Source organism: Carassius auratus, unplaced genomic scaffold, assembly GCF_003368295.1.
Source record: "Carassius auratus strain Wakin unplaced genomic scaffold, ASM336829v1 scaf_tig00214465, whole genome shotgun sequence".
NCBI classification, from domain to species: Eukaryota; Metazoa; Chordata; class Actinopteri; order Cypriniformes; family Cyprinidae; genus Carassius; species Carassius auratus.
The window spans coordinates 113,374-121,813 of NW_020527669.1; the positions used below are offsets into that span (position 1 = coordinate 113,374).

The 8,440-nt window shown below is 36.6% G+C and overlaps 1 pseudogene; it reads right to left on the reverse strand.

Annotated features, from left to right (window-relative positions):
- Positions 1–255: 255 nt before the first annotated feature.
- On the reverse strand, positions 256–2,329 carry LOC113092097 (rano class II histocompatibility antigen, A beta chain-like; annotated as a pseudogene).
- Between the last annotated feature and the right edge of the window lie 6,111 nt (positions 2,330–8,440).

Below are 8,440 nucleotides of genomic sequence, written 5' to 3' on the forward strand. Positions count from 1 at the left end.
GAGTTTTTTTGCAAAGCAATTGGTTCAGTTAATTTGGAGTTTCTGAAAGCTCAGTTTTTTTCCCATCACTAGCAGGACCATCCTGAAGTGATTCTTGAATTTAAAACCCCCTGACACTTTCACGAGCACAATAATATTTAACATTTACATTTTATGCATTTAGCAGACACTTTTATCCAAAGCGACTCACACGCATTCAGGCTAAAACGTTTTTTTTTTTTTTGCTTTTTTTTTTTTTTTTGCAAGCCACGGTTCTCTCAGATGGTGTAAAAGGGATGTTGCAGACTCCGCTATTACGACCTACTGCTCTTCAGTGCCGTTCATTGTTTGAAGTGGAAGTAAACAGACTGGAAGTCTGAAAAAGCCTGTAGACAGCAACAAAACAACAGCATTTTCAACATCTCAGTTAATATTATTAACACTGAATTATTATTATTATTGTTTTCATTCTTTACCATACAATATGAACGGTGTTGGGGAAAGTTGCTTTTAAAAGTACTGCATTACAAATATCACGTAACTAAATGCATTACTCAGTTACTTTTTATAGAACATAAGGCATTACAGCACTTTTGTGTTACTTATGTATGTGTGTGTGTGTGTGTGTGTGTATAAATATATATAGAGCAACTGTAAAGGACCTTTCCCAATACAATTAATAAGCTTTAGGCTGGAGGAAGTGCCTCTTCCTCTGCACTTCACTCCCAAGTTCCCTAACCACGGGTTCAGGAGATGTGTCAGTGAATAAACGGAACATCCAAAGCAAATGCATTACTTGAAAAAGTACCTCAGATATTTCATTTTAAATTTAAAAGTAATCATTTTCTACTAGTTATTAGAAAAAGTAGTCTGATTGAGTATAACTTACGTACATTACTTGTCATGATTTACATCTAACACTGAATATGAATACCAACCTGTGTGTTTTCTCTTGTAGTAGATCAGTCCTCCGGCTGCTGTAAGTACCCCCATCAGCAGCCCCACAGCCCCAAGAATGTTTTTAGATCTTTCAGACTCAGGCAGAGAAGGATCTGTAATTATATTTTCCCCCCTTATTTTAAATATGTCCCCTGAGGCAACTGATTGTAAACACTAAATTCATTATAACTCATTCTTACCCCAGTGATAGATCATGGGTTTTATGGTAGCTGGCATGCTCCACCACACAGGAGATCTTCTCTCCAGATTTGGGGAAGTATTCCAGATGGGAGTGGATCTGGTAGTACCAATCTCCATCAGCCAGCTCCTCAGTGGACGTCACATCAGTTATCACCTCTTTATCATCTCTAATCCATGTCAGTTTGATGGGTTTGGGGTAGAAGTCATAGGCACTGCACACCAGAACAGCTTTCTCATTCCCTTTAGCTTCTCTGTCTGACCAAATAATTACTTCTGGTTTTACTGTAGAAGTGAAAAAAAAAAAAAAAAAAAAAAAAAAAAAAAATATATATATATATATATATATATATATATATACATATACAGTATATATATATATATATATACACATATATAGATCTAGTATACTGTATATACAAGGGCATGACACTAATAAATTAACACTGAAATTAACAAATATAACTGGTATTTTCACAATTTGTAAATAGCACTCATCGCAAGTAGAATTATCTTACCCGTTACCTCTCCATAAGGGACAATGAACTTTCTAAACATTATGCAGTGTTGCAGAAGAATATCTCCCTTTGCAAGTACAACCTTGTTATTATTATAATCCTCTGCCCATTTCTCTCCAAATTCAGTGTAACCAACAACCCTTTTCTCAGTACTGTTGTATCTCAGATATTCAAACTTGTTGTAGTTGACTGAGTAAGTAAGCTCAACATTTTGTTGAGAGATAGATGCATGACACAACATTTTGATATATCCATAATGTCCATGCACTAAAAAAGAGAGAAAAAAAGAGAGAAAAAAAGAGAGAATTGAACAGGAATACAAAAATTAGCATATACAGTATATATAAGATATATCTTAAGATTATATTATGTTATAATATAATACAAGAGCAGACTGAAGACACTTAATAAAATCAAGAAATTTAATTAAAAAATGTGTGGGCAACAAAATTCTGCAACAATGGATTCTAGAGAAATGTATTATACAAATTAATCCTGGATCTCTTAAACACAAATACATTTCTATATAAATGCATTTAATCTCACCTTTTTCAGATAAAGCAGACAAAAACATTGCCAGATACAGTATAGGACTGTATTGCATTTTTGCATTTGTGCCACGTACTTTTGCCTCATGAATATATTGGTCTCTGCACTGTAACGTACATGCCTGGATTTGATAATGACACTCTTAATGTCAGCATCTGCCAATCAGATCATTTTTAACCAAAATATTATTCTAATGACTGAACACAGCACCAAACTGAATTATAATGTTAAGCAGAAGGATGCAACCATTCTTTGGTTAGATTCACTTCTGTGAACAAACATGCTTGGAACATTTTGTGGAATAACATTTTTCTTCACCTATTTCCTATATACTGTGGGCCAAAGTAAGTAAAAGCTTTGAGACAAAGTTTGCGGTTTTGATTTAAAAAATATGTTTTAAAATGTGGTCTGAATGGCAAAGGGTACTTTGTAGTGTAGCAGTATTATTGATAATCTTTTATTAAAAAATATTTATCATACGTTCATGCTAAAGCTAATGGTGTTAATTTATTTCATGTTCTTTGTGAGTTATTACATAATAATCTTCTAAATTCTGTGATCTAGGCTATCTTGAATATGGCTTGATCATATCGTGCAGTGGATCAGCAGGTACTAATGAAATTCTCTTCACTTTAAACAATGAAGTGGGTGCATACATGGACTTTAATGAGAAAAAATTGGTTTTTGTAGCACCTGACTTTGTACAAACTCAAACTATCTTGAATACATACCCCTTGGATAATTTTAACATAGATTTTATTGAAGTAACAAATTTTTGCAAAGACACATATTTCAGGACACTCTCCTTTAATGCATCTGAAACTCTTGGTAAGTTTTATTTTAATCTACAGCCCATTTTAATTAAACATTTCACTCTATCAATTCAAAATCAAGGAACTAAAACGTGCAAACATTTTAGTATACATTACAAATACAGAAAAAGAGTATTTCATGTTTTTATTATCAAACTGAAATAAAAATGTCTTTCAGAACCCCCCTGGCTCTCAGTTTATCCCAGGAATAACGTGAAATTAAATGTCAGGAACAACCTGGTTTGTCTGGTTTTTGGATTCTTCCCTCCACCTGTCAGAGTCTCATGGATCAAGAACAATGTGAATGTGACAGATGAATCAACTCTTAGCAGATATTACCCCAACAAAGACGGGACAGTGAATGTTTTTTTCTCGACTGAACTTCATTCCAGAGGAAGGAGACATTTACAGCTGTTCTGTGGAGCACAAAGCCCTTCAACAACCTCAAACCAGAACATGGGGTGGGCTTGTATTTGTTACTCACATTGAATCCCTGTTAAAAACACACAGCATGAATTTCACACATTTGTGTCTGTGTATGCAGTTGTAGAGATAAAGGAGCCCAACACTGGTCCATCAGTGTTCTGTGGAGTTGGTCTGGCTCTTGGGCTGCTGGGTCTCGCCACTGGAGTCTTTTTCATTGCCAAAGGAAATAACTGGATATAATTATACTGATACAGTAATATTGACATAATGTATGTGTTGTTAGTGTTGTTACAGAGGTCATATACATTTGCATTGCAAAAGCTTCTGTAAGTCAAATACATGCTATTTCTTCCTGTATTCCTAAAACAACAATCTAGCATGGTTCTGCACTGTACATTGACTGACATTCCTCTTCCTTTAAAATTTTTTAAAAATATAATAAACTAGTAAAAATCTTAATGTGCATTTCAAGATAATTTATTTTATAACAGTACACAGGCTCAAAAGTGCACATATTATACTCATACCTTCGGTTTTTGGAAATAGAGTATGAACTGTAAACAGATCCACCAACACATCACAGTCTTGGGATGGATAGATCTGAAGGCACTGCACATGCATTTATGCTATGGGCCCTATTTTAACGCTCTCAACGCAAAGTGTAAAGCGTGTGTTCTGAGTGACAGTGTGTGTTATCTCAGTGAGGGTTGTGTGTAGTGTTTGGCTGCACTGAGCCTGTTTTGAGCCATGTTGAGCCATGAGTTGTGTTGCCTGGAGTTTTGCAGGTGATGTGAACTGTTTAGCTCAGGTGACTGTTGGTAGTGCATAGATTAATGTAATAGATTTATTCTTAAAAAAAAAGTTTTAAGAAAAAATGTATCTGATACATTTTTACAGCAGTTTAATTTAGTGGTTGTTTTCATCCAAATATTCCAAGCATTTTCCCAAAATATGTGTAAAAAATAAGATTTATCACCAAAAATAATTCAATTTGCTGAAACACAGAGAAAGTTGTGGCCAAAATAAGACTCAACTTTATCCCCTAGTGAACGAAAACGTCCCCAACAAAAAGCAAAAAGCATTATATCATTATCAGTGTTGGGAGTAACGCGTTACAAAAGTAATGCATTACAGTAATTTATTAATTTTTCCTGTAACGCAGTAGTGTAAGGCATTACTAATTAATTTTCAGTAATATTTTACTCGGTACATTTTCAGCAAAGCGTGCGTTACAAAAAAAAAAAAAAAAAAAAAAAAAAACACCTTTGCGAGACCGCAACATTTCATTAATCTCCCTCTTGTTGGTGTAACTTTGTTATTGCGTGACATAGTCCAGTGAAGGCGGGTTTTACAGGAGTGGCGCGAGGCATAATTTCTGCCCCTGCTGTGCTCTTGAGTCGCGCTTGCCAGTGGAAAAGCGGCTAATGAAGATGGCAGAAGACGACTGTACATTCACGAGGTGGTAAGCAGTTAGGCTATGTTTAGCCTATATGTTCAGTTCCGTGGACTAAAATGACTGAGGCTAAGGGGTTGGTCCTCCAATTGCACTTTATACTTGAGAAAGCACAGCCTAAGCTATGTTCATCATGTGCACTTTGTGCATGACAGTTTTGTGTTTTGTGTCTTATATTAATAGACCCAAGCTATTCACGGATATTGCCTGATAATAATTTTACCTCTACCATACTTTTAACAGACTTTAATTATTTGTGATTTTGTCTTGTCATCCTCTTTTTGTCTTGAGCCTTCACTTTGCCAATTATATGCTATATTGTTAGTAGCCTGGATAGCCCACAGTCATTATGGAACATCAAATTGCCTTCTACTGGATGTAAAATGCTCGAATTTTAAGTTCTACCTTGTAGTTATTTTTGTGAAAGTAACTCAAAAGTACTTTAGGAGTAATGTAATGTATTACAATTCTGAGACAGTAATATTGTAAGGTAAAGTATTACATTTAAATAACAGTAATAAGTAATCTATAATGTATTACAGTTTGGAAGTAACTTGCACAACACTGATCATTATAGGGTGGTTGTATACACACACTGCCAAGACACATTTCAGTTTTTAACAACATGTAAAATTTTGCATCCGATGACCTCTTAAAAAAGTCGAGATGTGTCTCATTCAATTGTAAACGATCCTTCTCAGAGAATTTCATTAAAAACTGACCAATCCACAAAGAGAACTTGTTTGCAGTTTTATTCATAAATCCAGTAATGATTATGTTACTAAGCTTACATAGGCTAATTAATTTGAAAACTAACAAGTAATAACTAATTTTTTTTTTTTTTTTTAATAAAGTAATTATTTGTGGCAGATCTAATATGTCTGGTCTCTCATCAATAAAGCTATTATACATCTTAAATCAAACAAAACATAACAATGAATGATGAAATCATATCAGTCATTTGACTGATTTGTTCCTTTTTCTTTCTTGCTTTGGAGAACAAAATGTAAAAAAGATTCCTCTATGCATGACAAAGATCATTAATTTAATCTGTCAAACTTCCTTAAGTTTTTTTTTTTTTTTTTGCCCATATTTAGCTATTTTGTTGTTGTGTCTTAAAGGGGCCATGTATTGCCTGCACAAATCAGAGAGTGGGGCTAAAAAGGCAGTGATGTAGAAGCAGGCATAGATCTTCTGTGGAGGCAGTGTTTAGCCACACTATTACGTCATTACGTCAAGTGGCACTTTCAACAACATGTTGTTTTGGCAGATTGTCTTCAATATAAGCTGTTTTAGACTTTCAAGAAAGTGTTGAGTACTGAAACTTGCAGGATGTTTGTTATAGCACAATGACCTCTTAAATGTCAAAAGATCAATGGAAGTCTTGATTTCTCAGTTCATGACATTGTCCTTAGGAACACTGTCCTCGTCTTTTTTAAAACATTGTTGCAAATACTACAAACATTTATTTACAATGTATTTACAATAAAAAAAACCCTGAATATCAGGCTTTACATATAGACTCTTTTGCATACACTCCATAGACAGATGTAGTATAAACAGATAAACATAGATTCATTTGTGTATCGAGAAGGAGTCAATGTTTCGGCTCGGTGTTCATCTTCAGTTCTCTCTTCACAGCAGTTCAGTCAGTGTACAGTTTGAGTACATTAATTACTTGGGATATTGGTTTGTTTGAACTCAGAGGGAGTCAGCCACATTAAAAAAAGTTAACAGCTTAAGTCATTTGTGGATTAATGTGTATTGGAGATGCGAAACGTATAAAACGATTCTAACTGAACTATTTCAAAAAGATCCGGTTACATCGAATGATTCGTTCGCGAACCGGATATCACAAACTGCTTTGTTTTGAACTCTCTCTCACAACAGACACGGAAGAGAAGACAATGCTGAATAAAGTCGTAGTTTTTGCTATTTTTGGACCAAAATGTATTTTCGATGCTTCAAAATATTCGAACCGACCCTTTGATGTCACATGGACTACTTTGATGATGTTTTTATTACCTTTCTGGACATGGACAGTATACCGTACACACAGTTTAAGTGGAGGGGCTGAGAGCCCTCGGACTAAATCTAAAATATCTTAAACTGTGTTCTGAAGATAAACGGAGGTCTCACTGGTTTGGAACGACATGAGGGTGAGTTATTGATTACATAATTTTGATTATTGGGTGAACCAACCCTTTAAACCACTTTCACATTCAGATAGCACCGCATCACGAACACTTTCTGATGTTTACTTTTGAGGGCACAGTGTACCAATTCTCTGTTCTCCTGTTTGGGCTGGCTTTGGCCCCACGCACTTTTTCGAAGTGCATGGATGCAGCACTTTCCCCTCTCAGTGCGAGCGGGATTCTTATTCTCAACTATCTGGATGATTGGCTGATTTTAGCTCAGTCCCGGAACATGTTAGTCAGCCATGTAGACATGCTGCTTCGTCATTTGGAGTGCCTAGGGCTATGTGTCAACATGCAGAAGAGCATTTTCGCTCCAAGTCAGTCTATAACGTATCTGGGAGTTTGCTTTGACTCATTGGAGATGCAAGCCCGCCTCTCTCAGGAGTGAACGGTTGCCATTTTGTCTTCCCTGCGCCATTTAAGACTGGGAAACTCTGTTCTCTTGAAGGAATTTCAGAGGCTGATGAGACTCATGGCATCTGCTGCAGCGCTATGTCATTTGGGCTTACTACACATGCGCCAGCTGCAGTTATGGTTGAAATCTCGTGTCCCTTAGATGGCATGGACTCCGGGCCGTTTGCGCGTCGCAGTATCCTGTTCCTAGCTTTAAAGGATTATTGAATGCAGCTGGAACAGGGCATTTACTGATTCTCACCGACAAAGTGTCTATGTCTCATACATAAATCACCAAGGAGGCGTACATTTCAGGGCTCTGTACAAGCAAGCAGCAAATGTTATGCTTTGGGAGCAAAGCAGTGCACATCCCCGGTCTCCAGAACCACGGGGGGGACATGCTTTCGAGGAGGATTCATCAAGGAGAGTGGAGGTTGCACCACGAGTTGGTTCGGATGATTTGGACCCGCTACAGGAGAGCAGAGGTGGATTTGTTCGCCACAAGTGAGAATGCACACTGCCTGCTGTTCTTTTCCCTGTCTCACTCCTCGCTGGAAAGGGACACTCTGACATCGCACTGGCCAGCAGCCAGACTGTATGCATTTCCTCCAATAAAGATATTGCCTTTGGTCTTATGCACTATAGAACATCACTGAATTATTTTATCAGAACGCGTTGGTTGTGACGATTCACAACCAGTGAAACACAGGGAGATGAGAGATCCAATTGCAGGTATGCTTTATTGGGGATAATCCAAATTCATTGTCAGACATGCCAGGGTCAAACCAGAATGCAGTCCAAACAAAAAAAAAAAAAAAACCAACAAGAAAGGAATAGGAACGGGAACTCAGAATATGAGGAAGGAAGAATCTCGGGAAGCGAGAAGACTGAACATACGAAGGGTAAGGACTCCATATAAACAACAGGGAAAGACTGGTATTTATAAGGAGGCTAATGACAATTTCCTGCACCTGG